Source organism: Mastigoproctus giganteus, chromosome 11 (assembly GCF_048544385.1).
Source record: "Mastigoproctus giganteus isolate SK-2022 chromosome 11, ASM4854438v1, whole genome shotgun sequence".
Taxonomy (NCBI): domain Eukaryota; kingdom Metazoa; phylum Arthropoda; class Arachnida; order Uropygi; family Thelyphonidae; genus Mastigoproctus; species Mastigoproctus giganteus.
Genome location: NC_143585.1, coordinates 179549969 through 179569463, shown reverse-complemented (window position 1 = coordinate 179569463; position 19495 = coordinate 179549969). Strand labels below are relative to the sequence as shown.

The window sequence follows — 19495 nt, the reverse complement described above, 5'->3', positions numbered from 1 at the left end:
CGTAATAGGTAAAAACGGTTTGGATTTTTTGAATTTGCACTAAAACTACACCCAGAAATATCATGAAATTTGAAATCATCTACACAGACCAGTGTTATTGGTGAAAAGAAAGCGACAGAGCCTCTCTATAAGGCAAAACGTTAACATAGTCTAAGGCAAAACATTAAACTTGTTAATGTTTTGTAAAACATTAACTCTACTGCAAAACATTAACAAGTTAATGTTTCGGACTCAGCGTGGCGCCTCCGTAGCCAGGTGGGCAGCAGCAGCAGCAGTGCGTAGCACACGCTTCTTGATTAGTCCGGGGTTGGAACCCGTTACCACCAAATACGGAGGATGCGGAAAGGTCAGGGAATGACCACCGCATATCCCCGGAGGAATATGGTCTTAGTTGCTAATGCTCCTAAAAACCAAATAACAAACAAACAAGCACTAAGCATCACTTAAGTCAATTATTGCGCATTATGAGGGAGACTTAAACGCTTCACTCAGCGGCGAGCGGGTGGCGTTTGAATCTTGTTGCCACACAGAATTTGCTGTGGGAAACAAGGATGAAGGTGACCTACTTGCCGTTGAATGAACCTATGTGTAATGGCTACCTTACATTAGCAGCACGATGATGGTAAAATAAAATAAAATAATCATTATTTAGCTTAATGAAAACAGGTGAAACCAGCGAAGCAACCGAGGAAATAAGATAATAGCGTCCAAGCCACATACTTCGTGATCTTTAAAGAGCGCATTTAATTATAAGTTTACAAATAATGCTTTGTACAATTGAAACACTCTTATTTAACACAACGTTGAAAAGTCAGCTGCAATCTGCGAACAGGAATGCTGAAGGGGTGTCTCCTACACACGAGAAAGTTCAAAACGCGGAGTCCGAAAGATGACGAGTATTTCCAAGTCGACGTGCCAAGTGAACGTTACGTACGCGTAACGTTCACTTGGCATAGCTGCCAGAGGAAGTCATAACAGATAGTCCAGATTCTTCTAGTCCTATCCAGTGTAATTTGGTGAGTTGATTTTATCAGTCTAGTCCAGTGTTTCACTTAACTACACTGTTCTGGTGTCAAATTTGTGGCACCCAGGTCCAGTCAGTGTACGGTCATTTCTGTCTTATTGGTTTGTTAGTCACATTTTGTGGTTTCAGTTCAGTGTCGTGTTGAGGACAGGGTTCCACTCCTTTGAGAGTCCTTGTTCTGTTAAGTTTGTTGGAGTCCATTGACAGTTCCAGTTTGCATGTCGATGTTCAGTGGTTGAGTTTGCGGTTAGTGAGTGTCTGGTACGGGGGTCCAGTGACTGGCAATCAGATGGAATGCTGCAGTTGTCTTGTCCAGTTCTGTTCGTGAGTCATGGTAAGAGTCTTCCAGGAGTTTTGAGTTTGGAATCCTTGGGCTTGCTGCACCATGGTTATCTGTTCCTGATATTGTCTTTGTAGGCTACTGTTGTCACACGGCTGTGCAATTCAGTCGCCATTTAGTGTTGGGGTTTCGGCCAGAGTGGGGAGATCACTACTTGTTATGAAGGTGGTAGGGATCTTTGTCGTGAAAAGAGGTCCTGAGAAAATTGGGTGAATGCCCTGTAGTCTTCTTCCTGTATTATTAGGTGTTCCTCGTTTCGGAGTAGGGAGTGGATCCATGTGACCAGCTGGTATAGCAGGTCTACATAGATTTCAGAGTCGTGTAGGAGGTGCTCCCACGATTCCTCTTGTCCGCAGGAGCACTGTGGTGTTTCCGAGATTCCAAAGTCAAAGAATTTTTTTCCTGAAAAAGCCATGTCCAGTCAGGAGATACGTAGTGTGTAGTCCAGGCGAAAACTAGGCCGGAGGATGCGGTACCAGATTAATCTCAGGGATGAATTTTTTGGTAACTGTGCCTTTTGTCGAGGCTGACTATCTGTCCTGAGGATTGTTTCAGGAATGTCATGAGTCGTGCCTTTTCCAGGTTCTTGTTGCTTGTTGGAGCTGTAGTGAAGCCGATGCAAGGGGTTGTTCTCCCTTTTGACAGTTGAAAAAGCAGTCCACAGCGGGCAATATAAAATGTGTGCTGGACATCCTACTCCTTCAACTTCTCTCCCTAATTCTGAGTTCAGTCTCCGAAAACGTTATTTTGGCCTTTTCTTTCTAACCGCTATAGTTTGAGTTGGGTGTTATCACCACAGAAAGCAACAAGTTTTTCAACGTGAATTACAAGATTTTTCAGAGAAATTAAAATTCATAGTTTCTGACGTCTCATTACGCAATGAAGTTATCTTAATTAACTTTTGTTGCTGACCTTCTGTTTCCTCAAAATACTGTACCAAAAGCGGAAATAATTTCTCTGGATTATGGTTGCTGGCATTCGTGGCAATAACGTAAAATTGTACTTCTTTCAGCTCCGCAATGCATTGTTTTACTGAGAAATGTGCAAAGTGTTTTTTACAATCGCCGAAGCTTTAGTTTTTGCTGTTGATTGTTTATTAGCTACTTTTGAATCTGGATATTTCGAGGCATTGAGTTTTGTAGTACAATCTAAAGAAACAAATGACTGGTGATGTTTTACGACATTGTACGCTGTGATCAATTCAGCATCAGCAATCAAGAGTTCTTCTCAGACCTTTTTGATCATAAAAGTTGAAATATCCCTCGAAGTTGAAGCCGATTTGATGTTTGAATTATGAATCCTCGTTGATAAGTGTTGCGTTATATCAGATTTGTCGCCATGAGAAATTGAAATATAGCTACTACAAATACGACATATTCTTCCTCATTTGATCGTCCGTTCTTTACGTACGACCATTTTTTGGAATATTCTTCAGAAAAATGGCACTTTATTTGTGCCATTTTATTTCACTCTACCCTACACACAAACAAAAATAAACCTGTAACGATGCAGATAAATGGGCAAACTAAACTGTCCCAAGGGAAGATGCCACCCCGCCGCCGCACTGTTGCTGTTAGAAGTTAGCGAACTTAGCGGAAATTCCTTTATTAGGCTCATTCGCGTGACCTGGGCCACTCGAATGAGTGTTCACTCGTTCAATTGCTTTTACGCTAATTATCTTACATTTGATCGCCTTTCTAATAAATACGGGACAATTTGCATGGCATACGGAACTACGGGACACGAGACTTCAATACGGTGGCATTATATGACAACCCTAGCGTTCGGGCTTGTTTGCGAGGTTCAACTCATCATCATCATCATCATCATCAGCCATTTTCAATCCACTGCAGGATGAAGGCCTCTCCAGCAACTTTCCAGTTCCTTCTGTTTTGAGCACTGGCCATCCATTTACTACTCAAAAACTCATGAATTTCATCTATCCATCTCCGCCTTTGTCTTCCAGGTTTTCTTCTAGCTCCTCTTGGGTACCATTCTGTTATTTTCTTAGTCCATCTGTCATCATGTCTTCGAGCTATGTGTCCTGCCCAAGACCATTTTAGTTCTTTAGTTTTGATAAGAATGTCCTTTACTTGAGTTTGCTGCCTAATCCATGTGTTTCTCTTCTTATCTAACAGTCTGATTCCCAATATAATTCGTTCCATTCTTCGCTGTGTAGTTCTCAGCTTCTCTTCCATTCTTTTGGTGAGTGCCCAAGTTTCACTTCCATAAGTCATGGTGGGGAGTATACATTGATTCATTATTTTACGTTTCAGACAAACTGGGATATTGCTCTTCAGTATGTGACTATATTTCCTGAATGCTATCCATCCAAAATTTATTCTTCTCTTGACTTCCAGCCATTTATAATTATTACAGCTAATAACTTGTCCCAGATAAGTATATGACTCCACCTTTTCAATTACTGCTCCTTCAATCATTATTTCCCTTTCCGTGGCATACTTGTTCATCATTACTTTTGTTTTAGCCATATTCATCTTTAGTCCAAAATCCTTACTAACTGTGCATAACTGATTAAGATTTTCCTCTAATTCTTTGGGATTGTGGCTTATGACCACAATGTCATCTGCAAATCGTAAATGGTTTAGGTACTCTCCGTTCACATTGACTCCTTTCTGTGACCAGTCTAATCTTCTGAAAGCTTCCTCAAGGGCAGCAGTAAACAGCTTCGGAGATATTGTGTCTCCTTGTCGAACTCCTTTCTCGATTTTAAATTTGCTACTGTCTTTGTCTAGTCTAATAAAGGATGTAGCACTCTCATATATTTTCTTCAAAATCATAATATATGGAGTATCTATGCCTTGTCTTTCCAGTGCCCGAAACATTGACTTATGCTGTATGGAGTCAAATGCCTTTTCATAATCCACAAATGCCAGGCATAATGGTGTTTTATATTCATTTGCTTTCTCCATTAGCTGTGATATTACGTGAAGGTGATCCATAGTTGAGAATCCTGTCCTAAAGCCAGCTTGCTCTTTCGGTTGATTCTCATCAAGTATTCTTTCTAATCTGTTAGTAATGACCCTTGTGAACAACTTGTAGATGTGGGATAACAAGCTAATTGGTCTATAATTTCCAATTTCTGATTTATCTCCTTTCTTATGCAGCAAAACTATGATTGCATTATTCCACTGCTTAGGCATCACACCTTTCTAATGCACTTTGTGAAGAGCCTTGCCAGTTTTTGTGTTATGTCTCTTCCTCCCAATTTTAACAACTCTACAGTAACTTCATCTTCCCCCGGGGCTTTCCGATTCTTCATTTTCTTCAATGCATGTTCTACCTCATCAGGAAGAATATCGGGTATGTCGTATGTGTTGCTACTTTGCAATCCATCTTCCCCACTGCTGGTATCATTCCCTCGCTCCTTGTATAATTCTCTATAGTAGTCTTCTGCTATTTGAATTATGCCTTCTCTGCTGTTTATAAGTACACCATCGCTATTCTTCAGTTTCAGTATCATTTGTCTTTCTGTATTACTGCTCATGGCTGCTGATTTAAATCCTTTGTTTTCCCTTAATGCTTGTTCTACTTTTCTTGTGTTAAATCTTCTTATGTCCTCTCTGAGTCTCTTTCTAATGGCTTTGCATAACTCAGTATACTCAATTTTCTCCCTGTCAGTGTTTTTCTTGCTCTTCATTTGTCGTCTTTGGTTCATCATGACAAGTGTTTCTTGACTAATTTTTTTCTTCTTTGGATTTCTGTTTCCCTATAGGTTTCTTGGGCTTTATCACTTTCAGAAAGTTGTAATATTCCTCGTCGATATCTTGGTCCTGAGCAGTCTGCAGAAGCTCAAACTTGTTCTTAAGTTCAAGTACATACTGCTTTTTCTCCTCCTCTGTTATTTCAAAGACCTTTGTATTATTTACTCGAGTCAGTTTTTTCCTTTCCTTTCCTACATCTATATCAAGTGTACATCTTACCATTCTATGATCACTTCCAACATTTACCTTATTCAGGACGGTAACATCCTTCACAATATATCTTCTGTTAGTGAGGATGAAGTCGATTTCATTAGTTGTTAATCCATTTGGACTCTTCCATGTCCACTTCCTGTTCACCCTTTTCTTGAAAAAAGTGTTCATTACTGACATTCCTTGAGATTCTGCAAATTCCACAAGTCTTTCACCTCTTTTATTTCTTTCACCAATTCCAAAATTTCCTATAGTTCCTCTTTCTGCGCTGTTTTGCCTTTTTCCAACCTTAGCATTGAAGTCCCCCATAATAATAGTGTAGTGGGTTTTCTGCTCATCTAGAAGACTCAATTTCAGTGTACATTTCTTCAACCTCTTCATCATCATGGCTCGATGTTGGTGCATAAATCATTATAATCTTTAGCTTGTACCTCTTAGAAATCTTGAGTATTAGTCTTGACACCCTTGGTGATGTACTTTTGAATTCCAAAATGTTGTTTTTAAAATCTTTATGGACCAGAAACCCAACTCCACCTTCACTCCTTTCACTGTTTCCATTGGTGTACAGCAGATTTCCACTTGATAAACTTATAAGTGATTCATTTCTTCTTCTTGTTTCAGCCAAACCGATGATATTCCAATTCACATTTTCTAATTCCTTTTCCAGTTCTAATATCCTGTCTTCACCGATGAGTGATCGTACGTTATAACAGGCCAAGTTCAATTTCCGTGCATGGCAGCCTGGTCGTACCCAGAGATTCTTAGCACCCTCTGCTTCCACTCTGATCCTCTCGCTGCCGTAAGAGGGAGAGTGAAAGCTGCTGGGGACTGAGGGCCCTTTGTATTGTTGTGCTCTCATTGCTGGAGGGTTTGGTCTTTTCCTCTTCACGCTGACCAGGCGTCTTGAAGAGAACCACTCTACACGTTCGTTGCCACCTAAGTGACGTAACAGGGCTTACCATCGAGAAGGTGTGCATGAGTGGATTTTAGGGAGGCAGGCCAACCGGACTTCTCCTAAATCTTCTGTAATAGAGAGATATTGGATCCATCAGTGTTTTAGGCTGAGTGTCTGATAACACACAGGATACCTGTTCCCCTCTAAGGTTCAACTCAGTTAGCATCAAAAGAGCCGATAACGGTCGATTCGCACAACCTTTCGTGTGCCCTCTTTATGACTTTAAATTGATGATAATGTGATGGGAAATTTCAACCATACATACGTCTTTCCGAAAAAAAAAAAAAAAAGGCACGATCTTCCCCGTCTTCGAAATCGTACGACCGATGGAAAGAATTATCTTTAAAGTTCGAATCGAAATCGTTGGCTGTGACTTGATGGCAAACTACAGCGAAAATACAAACCCACCGGGGCGAGTTCAGTACTTCCTCAAGAAATTGTGGGGGTGGGATTTTTATTTTTATTATTTTATATTAATATATCTTTTTATATCCTTTTCTTATATATTTTTATCTATCCCCTTGTGATTAGGTCCCCTTTACAATAACTTCCCACTTGCGCATCTGACTATTAACTTCACAGAATATTTTAGGTTCAAGGGGAAGAGCTCTTGTGTGTATTTAATTCCCTTCGGATAGGCTGGTACTCAGAACAACAAAAAACACACGAAGGTTATATATGAAATTCAGTTTATTTACATTAATACATCAAAACCAAAATGATTAAACCCAAATATATGACAACATGATCTAGTCTCATCTTCTTATATATCTTATTCATGCATCAGTTAAAACCATTAATAACAAAATATCAATGCTCTTTCTATTATTTCATACATAATTCAATACTTATTCATTTACTTATCACAATGATTATTAACAGGTATCACTCACTTCTAATTCCCATCCAAAACATATTTAATTGTAGCCTATCAAGCAATTATAAACAAGGCATCAATTACTTCAAATATTTTATATATATGTATTCCCTTCCAAAATTATTTATATATCTATTAACTTGCCCTGGCTAATGTCCTTCAGCACATATCCTAAAATAACCTATCCTTACAACTGAGTACATGTAATTCTTATACACAGTATCTTTTAAAAGTCCTGCTACTTAAATTTCGGGGTTCCTACAGTTGTTGGTGTGTATGAGAATACTTATGTAACTAGCCACTTATTTAGTTATCTCGAGGGGCTTTTCGGCACGTCCTTCATCCTTCTCACGGTGAACAGTAGGCCTATTCTATCTGGAACGCATCTCACAAACCCTTGGAAGGTTCGATAGGAGTTATCTGATTTGCTTCCTGGGACTCGGGTTCCTTTGCTCCTTGAAAGCGATTCATTTCATCTGGTCAGCATGTTTGTTCTCCTTTCGGTCTGGCTCCGGATTCTATCGGCTTCAGCACCATTTTCTCCTGGGCATCAGACATCTTGTTTATTAACACGGGAGTTGATTCCTTCTCAATTATTGTGCAAGATCCTACAATGAGCTAACTTCACCGTATTCTGCTTTCTCAACTATTTTAGTTGTCTTCTGCTCTATACTGACAATACGTCAGGCTTCCTTTATTGTCCAACGATTTTTTAATTTTTCTCTACAGCACCTTTCTCCATTCTTTTCACCCCCTCATTCAAAAAAACTCTGTCTGCTACTGGCTTACTGACGGATTGACTAACTGACTGACTCACTCACTGCTACATCTTAACTTAACATTTTAACTCTCCTCTGCCTAACCCTCTCCTTCCAACCTTTCGCTCCTTCACTCAAAAATACTGTCTCCCTCTGACCCCCTCTCAAAACCTTTTTCTCTCGTTTTGTTCATCTCCTTCCCCATCTGGCTCCCGAGTCTGCCACGCCTATTCTCAGTGACCTCTTCCAATCCTATATTCATTTAGGGATTCCTTCTCATTTCATTTGTTAGAAGGTCTATACTCAGCCTGCCCAGTAGCACGTGTTATTTGCCTGTTGTTGTTTGGACTCATGCCGCTTTACAGCAGTTTCCTACTGTTTATTCCCCCTAAGTTGATGGCTCGAACCCTGCTTTTATTACTTACTACCCATTAAATTTATATTCCATGCTGAAAAATTGTTATTATTGAAATCAGACGATATTACTTTCTTATTCACTAGCAACAGGAATTCCTATTTCTTAACTAATAAAAACAAACTTATTATTATTTTTATTCTGTAAGATTTTGAATCTTACAAAATGACTCACTACTTTGAGCGTTAAGTTTAACTGTTGCAGTCATGTTCGGGCTTGTTGACGACGCTTTTGTATTCTGCTAGCATAAAATAATCTTTGTGTGGAGAGCGATTACAAGGAGCTAGGTGCCAATGCATTATTCTGTTGTTTTTTGTTTTTGGTTTTTTTTTTTTTTTTTTTTTTTTTAGGAGCATTAGCAACTAAGGCCATATTGCTCCGGGGATATGCGGTGGTCATTCCCTGACCTTTCCGCATCCTCCATATTTGGTGGCGATGGGCTCGAATCCCCGTCTAATGAATAAGCGTGTGCTATGCACTGCTGCTCCTTCCCACCTGGCTACGGAGGCGCCTGCATTATTCTGTAAAAAGAATATACTGTATACATAGGGAAAAAAATATATCAATTTTTATTCAAAAGATCTAAGAAAAAATGTATCGTTTCGCATTTCACTATGTAATTACTATTCATTTTCGAGATAATCAATTCGTTTGATACTAAACGAGTCAGCGCCTGCCAAACGCGTTTTTGTTAAATCTACATTAAATTGCAACTGTCATGAGGCGCCCCCGTAGCCAGGTGGGAAGGAGCAGCGGTGCGTAGCACACGCTTCTTGATTAGACCGGGGTTCGAGCCCGTGACCAGCAAATACGGAGGATACGGAAAGGTCAGGAATGACCACCGCATATTCACGGAGCAATATGGCCTTAGTTGCTAATGCTCCTAAAAACAAATCAACAACTGTCATGAAAAACAACTATTCGCATCGAAAAATCAAATCAGGAGGAGTAGTTCTAAGCCAATGAAAAAGCAAGAAACATGATACACACTGAACAATCACAGCTATTGATTTGTTTTTAAAACTTACCAATCAGTGTTCGTGTTCAAAGTTCAGGTCAGGGGCTAACTTATCTAACCTAACCGACACAGTTACAAACAACAAGGCAGCAATTGGCATTAGCATTAGTAAAGGCACATGATGCAAGAAAGCAAGCTTATATAGCATTAGCCAAAAAAAAAAAAAAAAAAAAAACCTTCTTATAAAGGCAAACTTCCGCACATCTATCCTACAACTGTCATTCCTCAATTCCATTTTATGCCCTCTCAGATGATGATACAGAGCAAGAAGAAGAATCTCATCAGCACTGAGCATGCTCACAGCATTCAGGGCTTTATACACTTCAATCAGATTACCTGGCAGGTGCCTAGTCTCCAGACACTGTAATTTGCAAAGCTTAAGCCTTTCTTCGTAAGAGCACCCCTTTGTTCCATTCAATAATCTTGTTGCCCTTCTCTGTACTCGTTCCAGCAGCTTTACATCCTTCTTGAAATGAGGCCTCCAGACCTGTATACAGTACTCTACGTGTGGCCTGACCATTGTCTTATACAAGGAAATAATCACCTCCTTATCCCTGCTGGAAAAATTCCTGTATATCATTGACAATACTCCATGACCTACTCTGCCAGGCTGTCTGCTCTGCTCAGAAAACTTCATATCTGTCTGCACAATTATCCCCAGGTCTCTTTCATTCTCCACTACCCTGAGTGTAAAACCACCCAGTTGGTACATTTCTCCGGGGTTACTGCTACCCATATGCAGTATTTTGCATTTGTCAATGTTAAACTTCAGTTGCCACTTCTCAGCCCATCTACCCAACTTTTCCAGATCCTGTTGCAGCAGCATACTGTCATTATTGTTATTAATGTCATTATTGTTATTGATTTGTATCGTCTGCAAACTTTGACATTAAGCCTGATATAGCTTCATCAATATCATCGATAAATATACAAAACAACAATTGGGCCAACACCGAATGCTGAGGGACACCACTAATAACATTAGTCCACGTAGAGCAGTGTCCATTTATTATCACGCTCTGCCGTCTCTTTATCCCCTTATCCATTGCAGTATCTTGCCCTTAATGCGATACCACTCCAATTTGTACGGTAGTCTTGCCTGTGCAACAGTATCAAAAGTTTTCCAAAAATCCAAGTATACATATCAAAATTATTTTTTGCATCCCATTTCTTTGTGATCACATTATAGTATCCAATCAAACTGGTCAGACAAGACTTCCTCTTGACAAACCCATGCTGTGTCTGAATTATTACTGCTGTCTTGTCCAGATGATCCTGCAATGCTTCTTTAACCAGTGACTACATTATTTTCCATCGAACAGAAATCAAACTAACAGGTCTGTAATTACTCGTGTCAGCCTTTGATCCCCCTTTGAATTGAAGGTACATTTGTACATTTCCAGACCGTGGGGACTTTACACGAGTCCAAGGATGCTCTCATAATTATAGCTAAGGGTTTGCTTATTTCCTTTCCTTTAATATAGCTGGATAGATTCCATCTGCTCTAGGTGCCTTTCTTACTTTCTTATGTTTAAATTAAACTATTTCTCCTCCACTTTGCTCTCAGTTATTACAAAATCATTTAATTTCCTGTTATAGTTGGATAAACATCTGGCTCTCTCCTCCTCAAATAACTCCTCATGTGTGAATGTAGATGCAAAATACTCATTTGCTGTTTTTCTTTGTATCCTTAGCCAAAGATTTTTCATAATCTGCCTTCGCTTGCCTAACCTCCTTTGTGACTTGATTACAGACTAGCTTGTATCTACGATAGGTTTCTGTGTGGCTGACAATTTATGTGAATTTTTCTTCTGTGCCTCAAGTCTCATTAATTCATCTGACATCCATTTGGTCCTAAACCTAGAGCAGTATTTCTTAGTTGGAACAAAGAAGCCTAGTAGCTTCCAAAATTACTTCCATGAATACTCCCCGTTTAGGATTGCTGTTGGTAACATCATCAGTTGGTCCCACTGCAGAGAACCTAAAAGATATCCGAGACCACTGTAGTTGCCTTAACGAAAGCAAAAACCCTTCCCTTTACCCCTGATGGTAATTATATCTTTAAGTAAATCCCACATCAGTACACTGTGATCACTGGCACCTAGTGGTTTCTTTATCTGTAAATTCTTAATGCATGAATAATCACTGTTGATAATCAGATCAAGAGTGTTACTCCCTCTTGTTGCCTCTCTTACATCCTGCTGTAGAAAACAGTCATCCAATAAATCCACAAAAGCCTTTCTAGTGTGCGAGTGACCAATCCACAAAAGCCTTTCTAGTGTGCGAGTGACCAATCCACAAAAGCCTTTCTAGTGTGCGAGTGACCAATCCACAAGTTCCAATCTATATCTGGGAATTTAAAATCCCGTTACAAGGCACTCTGATTTACTGGCCCACTCTATTTCTCTCTATAACTGTTCATTGTACTCATAAGAGTCATTAGGCCTATAACAAACTCCGATCCCCATTTTTGCTTTCCCAGTGCTTATGTCTATGTCAACTGGATGCACTTCCTTTTATTTTATGTGTTTCTTAAGTAACAGCATAACTGCTCCTCCCTTCCTATCCTGTCTATCTTTTCTGTACACATTGTACTCCCCAAATTCCAATTCTGCATCCCTTGTATCTGAGTAGCAGCACGTCTCTGACGTCCCAACAATATCCGCCTTGGATGTCTTAACCAGCACTTCAAATTTATTTACTATACTTCTAGCATTAGTTTCCATGAAAGTATACATGCACCTGTTCTTACTCTAACACAGCCCATGTATTTAATTGTTTCATGACCTCCGGCAGTTTCTGAAATCTCCAGCAACTGGCTCATTCCAATAGAAGCAGTGCAAGAATCATTTCCACCTCTATCTGCGGCTACTGTTAACCTATTAGTCTGTGAATTCCCTCAAGCTAGCAGTTTTCCGACCCACCTAACGTTGCCGCGATAGCCTCAGCAAATATTCTTGCACCCTTTCTATTTAAGTGCATCCATCCCTGAAGAAGCAATCTCTCCTTTTAACAAGCACAGACCACGCTGAGAAAAATTCTATCCATGAGGGCCGAATTGATTGACAAGGCTCTCATTATATACACCCTCCTATCGTGTCTGGGCACGATTGCAGACACTTTCGAATTTAACCCTAACATCGCGACTTCTTTTCAGCATTAACCTGACTTGCTTAGTAAATCCGCAGATCTCCTACACTTAATGTTATTAGTGCCAACATGTATAACGATATCACCTTATGTGCCCTTAAAAGATGATATCTGCTCTACAACGTCACGACCTTTTTCCCCTGACAGACATACCCTGGTCCTATTTCACCTATCCTTTTTGCACAATATATTTCCCGTTTTTCTCTCTCAATTGAGTCAATAAGAATAACTAGTTCCTGTGGGACCAGCGCATTCTGCCCTTACGGTTGCTGTTGTGTTGCCTGGTGCATAAGAGTGTGCTCTGACATTGAGTTGGGCAGCTGAGAACTTGATGGGTCACCATTTTAATTCCTTCGAGTGCATCCACCCGACTCTTCAAGCTCTCATAGACGCCCATCAGAATTCTAAGTTGCCGGCTAATTTCTTCACATTCTATGCACCTAGCACACACAAAGACATCCTCCAAGGCTAGATCATGTCCTGTTCGAGAAAGATCTGCAAACATGTCACATTTTGCGCATTTTTTTAGACTATGATGCGTTGGAGAATCGTCCCCTACGGTTCTCCAGCGAACAACAACCCTTTTGCTACTTTGCACAAGTTGCTTTGCTGTCTAGTCTGAGGCATGATTTCTGTTTAAATACACTTTAATTAACGATGAAATTTAAAAAGATTTATAAATTTAATTGATTAATTGGTAATACTATGCTACGCTAACAAATTCCTACTACAGTGCTACGTATTACGCTATCTAGTTTTACGTTATGCCTTACGCTCTCAAGTTTGAGCTATCCGTAATCCTTTTCGATACTACACAAGTTTCGAACGGTACAAGTTTTACCGATACTTAGTAAAAACCCACAAAATCTCTTTCTAAGTTCAAAATAATCTCTAAGTATCGCAACTAGAAATATAAAGCTACTTCTAGAAAATAAATTAATATGCCGATTTAGTCAATAAAATGGTAACAATTTAAGAAAAAATTCTCTATTAGCTCGGTGCGGGCGTAAAAACTTCGCCCGCACCGAGCTAATCAGGTTCCCACTCTCCCATTATTCAAAGATAGAGTAGAGAACCAATTTCTTGAGATTTTTCCCCATTAGGTAAAGTACGTTTGTAATAGGAATTGGAATTTTTTTTTTCCATTGTCATCAACGGGATATTTTTTACTTGTACGGGTTCATTTAGAATTAAAAGTTGCGCTGACTTAATTAGACAGCCTTAACGACCACATACCGGGATCGTCACTTATTTCATCTACTTCAATATTCTTTATTTGCGTTTCGGCAGAGCCTTTTTCGTCACTTCTATCTTCATCTTCATTTTTATCTTCAAATTCATTTTTATTCTAGTCGCCTTTATAATTTTCTTCGTCGGAAGCCAAACCACTTTCACTACTTTTACTGGACCCGCTGAAGCTGTTGACGGTTCTTCGAGACTTTGAACGAGTAATTCCCCTAAATTTGATCGAGTTGTCTCAGCAAACGCACCCCTATCGTTAATATTACGAGGTAATACTGTATAATGGGCTCTCAAAACTAGTAATATATGAATGAAGAATCAAAAAAGTTACAGGTTCACTATCTAATCATTTTTAAAAAGTTTATTACGACAAGAATTTCTTTATTTGTATTTTATTTATTGAAATTATGATTAGATTCTCTATTTCGGCGGCCCTTGGATTTGGTGGCCCGTGTTAGTCGCACACAGGGTTGGCGCGGCCCTGACAGTACCCATGACAGTGTTTGTATTTACTTTCTAACGCAACTGTTGCGTTTATATTGCATTTACTTCCGAACACACTGCATTGTGACCCTACGTAAATTTATTCTCTCCATTTTCTTAATCTAATCTTTTAATGATAATGTTTTAATGATAACGTTTATCAACTTTATTCATTTTTCCATAGTTGCTCGTATACAAAAAGAGTTTCTCTTCTTATTACCCAAAACGACTCTTTTTTGAAATTCATTAATGTAAGAGCGTGTTTGACGTCATTTGTTTCTATTTTATTTTTATTACGTTTGATTTTCTAATAAAATTTAAGCACGGTGTGGTTTCACTTCACTGCTGTGTGTGAGTTCATAAGTAAATAAATAAAAATACATATTTATTTATTTTTCAATTTATATTATTTTTTTAATACTCTTCGACAAATACATATGTACATTTTACAAACAATACTATACAGAAATGACTGCTTTACCTGCGTACAATTTATGGAGGGCGAATAGTTCGGTCTCAGTGCACCTGCCTCGATGTAAAGAACCGTGAGGTGGGCAAAGGTCCAGCATGGCTTTCTACGAAATTTTCTATTGGAAAAACAAAAGTATGGCTAACACGTGGAATGGTTGTGAAAATATGGCGAATACGTAGAACGTGTGGGCCCCGCACTCCGACCAGCGCTAAGCCAAGAGGGGTAGAAAAATAAAATACACTTTTACAGAATAGTAAGTTAAGCTAATAATTTTAAAATTATAATGTCTGGCTAATCGAAATACTTTGCGCTTCCATAAACCTTGGTCGTATTGTAACTTCTTGATAAGATAATATGCGCCTCGGTTTATGATTGTTTATATTCTCTTTCTATCTTTTCTGTACTACTACTACTACTACTCGTAATCCATATATCCTCATATGATTTTAGGATTCCGAATCTTAAGATTCAGCGAGAGGCAGGCATCATGTTTTTCTAGTCGCTAAGTAATCATCTGATAATTAATCAAATTAACGCTATTACAAAAGAGCTAACTTCGTCAATCGCTGTTAATCGTGTACATTATACTTTTCATTAAAATAATCGTCGTAAAATTACCCGTACATAAAACGACGCCGTGACACGAAATTAATCAATAAGAACGAAGGAATATAACTTTAAATCAGTTTTAAATTAAAATCATAACTGCAATCTGCCAAATCCTGCGGCAGTCGCTTTGTCTCCAGGTTTATTCGGTGTATCCTCTTTTCGATTCGGATTCAGCAGCTGCTCGCTCTTGTTAAAATAACATCGCGTCAAACGCACTGTTCTGTTCAATCTAATGTTCTTAAAGTTGGAAAAAAAAATCGAGGTACAGCCACTCCCCGGCTTACGTAATTCTCGACTCACGGAAATTCGACTTGAGGTAAGTTTTTGCCGGCCGGTGCAAACTTCACAAAATCGTGGAAAAGTATTTTGCATATTGTAGAAAAATTTCGCTATATAAATAAGCTATTTTATTATCACATGTTCCGTTATAAGAATTAGTTTTGAACGCCTTTGCGATACTTTTTTTAAAGCACCTTTCTGGAGGTGCTTTAAAAAAAGCACCTCCAGAAAGGTGCTTCACCACCATAAAACAATAAAAACATTTTGCACTTTCCGGTTTATTGTGCTCTTCTGTTAGCGCAATCTATTATAAACGGGGAATAAACTCGATCTTATTGCATTTGCGATAATCCCGATAACTGGAATTCTGTGGATTTTTACGTTACGGTATTATGGTGAAATGAGTTCCCTTCACTGAAATTTTAAATCATATAAAAAACAAATAAAATTTCAGAATCTTCTCTTCATTCCTATTTACTTATTACAATGGTGAAGGGTAAGCGACCAACGTAAAGTGCAAGTGCCATGACTTTCATCAACCGGTGAAATACCACCACTTTGCTTATTGGAGGCTTGAAGTGGTGAAACCCATGTTTAGTCTCTGGAGCAGGGGTGGGCAACTTTTTTCGTCAGTGGGCCGAATGAAATTTTCGCATCATGATGCGGGCCGGAATAGATTGAACGATTTAATAAAAAAATCAGAACCTAAAAAATGTTATATTACTTGAATTACCAAATTATTAATGTATTTAAAAAAAAAAATCAATCTGAATGTCCAATTATCATTGAAAATGCGGCATTCGGCATCAATTTTTCTTTTTTTTTTTAATTGGCTCATTTTATGGGCTATAAATTATGTTAAATTAAAAAATAAAACATAAAATATCTCGCACCAATATTATTTTTTTCAATAAGAAGTCAAACCCAAAGGAACTTCGTTCGATCGATGCTACAATAATAATTAGGAAATAACTCTTTGACGCTGGTAGAATCACTTGGTTACTGTTGTACTGGCCGCGATTCCCGATTGAACCCGATTAAGCCGAACGTTTACGGCGAGTGTAGTCAGGTATGGATTTTCTATATTTATGCATTTACCGAGGGGGCCGGATTCAACATCGTCGCTGGCCGGATGTGGCCTGTGGGCCGGCTGTTGCCCACCCCTGCTCTAGAGCAAAGTTTCCGGCATGCCCCTCTCCCCATACTTCTCCTTCAACCCGTGCACGGTACTAAGTAGTATAGGTTTGATACCTTTCGTGTTTGGGGTTTTCATAAAAAAAAAAAAAAAAAAAAAACGAAACAAAATTGATTTAGAAACGAAGATTATTAATTAAGAATTACGAAGCAGGACAAAGTTCGTCATCTGTTGCACGGAACACGATCTCGCTGCTTCAACGGCGAATACTCTTTTAAGGGACAGTGCGCGTATAAAAGATTATGTCACGCTTTAAAATGAACAGTGATCACAAAACAGGTGCTATATCGAAGATGGAAAATCGGATTCAGAAGCAAGTGCCCCAAAGTCCAACGGTCATTCGAGCAAAAGCAACAAGTATTTACGAAGATATTAAGGATAAGTACGTGGCAAGCAACGGGTGGTTCGAGCATCGCGCTAGTTTCCAAAACATTAAAGTATGCGGTGAAGTCGCCAGTGCCGATTCTGCAGCTGTAGAGAAATGTTGTGATGTGTTGGAAAAAACCCCTTCTAAATCTCCACAGCCCTCAACTGCCGCAGCGGCGTGCTTATCAGCTGGACAGTTAATTCTGGCAACGATGCTCGAAAGGTAAAACTTGCTGACGTTATGCCTGTCTCCTCTCTTTTTGTAATTTTATAATTTTGAAAGTTTTGTAATTTTGTATACTTTTATAATTTTTCCTGCGCACGAGATAGAAAAAATGAATAAATATTTCCATTTACATGTTCGTCGAACATTTCTTTTTTGCTTCGATAAACCTCAATCAAATTTGCGAGTACTGCGTAAGCATTTAGGGAAATTCCGGCTTACGTAGCGTTTCACGGAACGCAACCCTTACGTAAGTCGGGGAGTGACTGTATTTTAAAATATAAGATTGCGCTAAGATTACTACTTCGACTCTTTCGCATTCTCTCCTCTCAAGGCCGCGATATTTTTAATTGGCTTTAGATTCTAAATCGGAATTCATCTGCGAATCCGCGCTGTGTATCGTGACGAGAATTGCGCGTAACCGTTTTTTCAGATATCGAATGGATATCCGAAAACAATTTCAGATATCCATTCGATAAAAGGTACCTCTCTGTACACGGATATGCGTTGTAATCGCGATAAAATAAAAAATCTCGCGTTTCGGGAATCGCGGAAAATTAAGAAATCAAAATGGCTTCTGTAACGTATTACGCTTTACTGGTTCGTTTAGAATAATCGAAGAAATCGTTTGTTCTTTTTTATCGTCATCAGTACCAGAAAATATTTTCTGAATCTCTTCCAGAGATTTTTTTTTAGTTTCCGGTACGAAACGCCAAACAAAGACGCACCCACACAAGCAGACGGCACCGAACATCCAGTATGTCCCGCACGAAGAAAGGGCCGCATTCATGACGTCGAACACTTTAGTGATGAGGAATGCCATGCCCCACATGAATGCATTTGCGATGCCGAAGACCACACCGCGAGCTCTAGTCGGAGTTATTTCTGGGATAATAATACAAGTCGTGGTTCCATAACCCATATCAAAACTGAACAAAAACGTTAAAATGCTGGCCAAGGGTAGCCAACCGTAATTCGCCATAAAAGAGTAATGACTGTCGGAGAGAAGTTGAATAGTTCCTAAAGCTGTCAGGCTTAAGGCCATTCCAAATCCGGATATGAGCAGTAACGTGCATCTTCCAAGCCTGTCGACTAAGACGCTGCTCGTGGCAGTCGCGATAACGCGACCAGCAGATAACACTGTGAGCGATACGAAAAGATTTACTGTCCCTCCGGCGGACTTCAAGACAGCGACTGTAAAGCTCGTGATTGGATTAATCCCCGACCACTGCTGGAAGCACATTAGCCCTATAGATAACAGAACTGGTTTAAACACCGTCGGATGGCAAAACTCGCTCCAGCTTATCTGTCCCGTTGCTTGCTGACGAAGGTCATCTTCAATAAGCGAACATTCGTCTTTAGCGTTTATCGTGTCCCCTTGTAAAAAGTTAATGGCGGAAATAGCTTCTCGGCTTCTACCTTTGGCTACCAACCATCTTGGAGACTCCGGCATAAAAGACATAAGAATCAAGCTAAAAGTCGGAAAGATGGCGCAGTACATCGCTAGCCACTGCCACGTCACGTAACTCCCCAAACAATTCACGAGCAAAACCCCCACAGTGGCGAGCATTTGATACCAAGCTCCTAGCAAACCTCTCACGTCGGGGGTCGAGATTTCAGCGACGTAAACGGGAACTGTAGACGAAATAAGACCACAACAGAAGCCAGTAAAGATGCGTCCTAAGAATATCGCGATCACACTCTTGGCGAAAAAGATGCACAGCCACCCTGCCAGGAAAGGCAGTGAACAGATGATTAACGTTTTTCTTCTCCCTGCGGCATCGGAGATAGGACCTGAAAGAAGCAACGACAGTTTCAGCTTTATTCTTCGGTCTGAGCAATCAGTAAACATGCGTGTCCTTATATTCTAGCCAACAAAAACTTTTTTTTTTTTTTTTTTTTTTTGCCATACATCCGCAATGAAAGTATGTAATTCTGGAGGAAATAAAAGGGGCTGATTCCGAAAATCAACATAAAAAGTATTCATCACGTCTACATCAAAAGATGTACCAACGTTTAAAGTTAAAATAAAGGGATGTATTATGCGTTCTCTATAACTCATTTAACTTCGGAAAAAATATAAATCATTGCGAAATAGTTATATTTCAATAATATATAATCAGCTTACCTGTAGTTGTCCTTAAAAGTGTTTGC

At 39.3% G+C, this 19495-nt stretch overlaps 1 pseudogene; it reads right to left on the bottom strand.

Moving 5' to 3' along the window:
- LOC150078600 (facilitated trehalose transporter Tret1 pseudogene) overlaps nt 1-19193 on the bottom strand; it is a 43325-nt pseudogene extending 24132 nt beyond the window's left edge.
- Between the last annotated feature and the right edge of the window lie 302 nt (nt 19194-19495).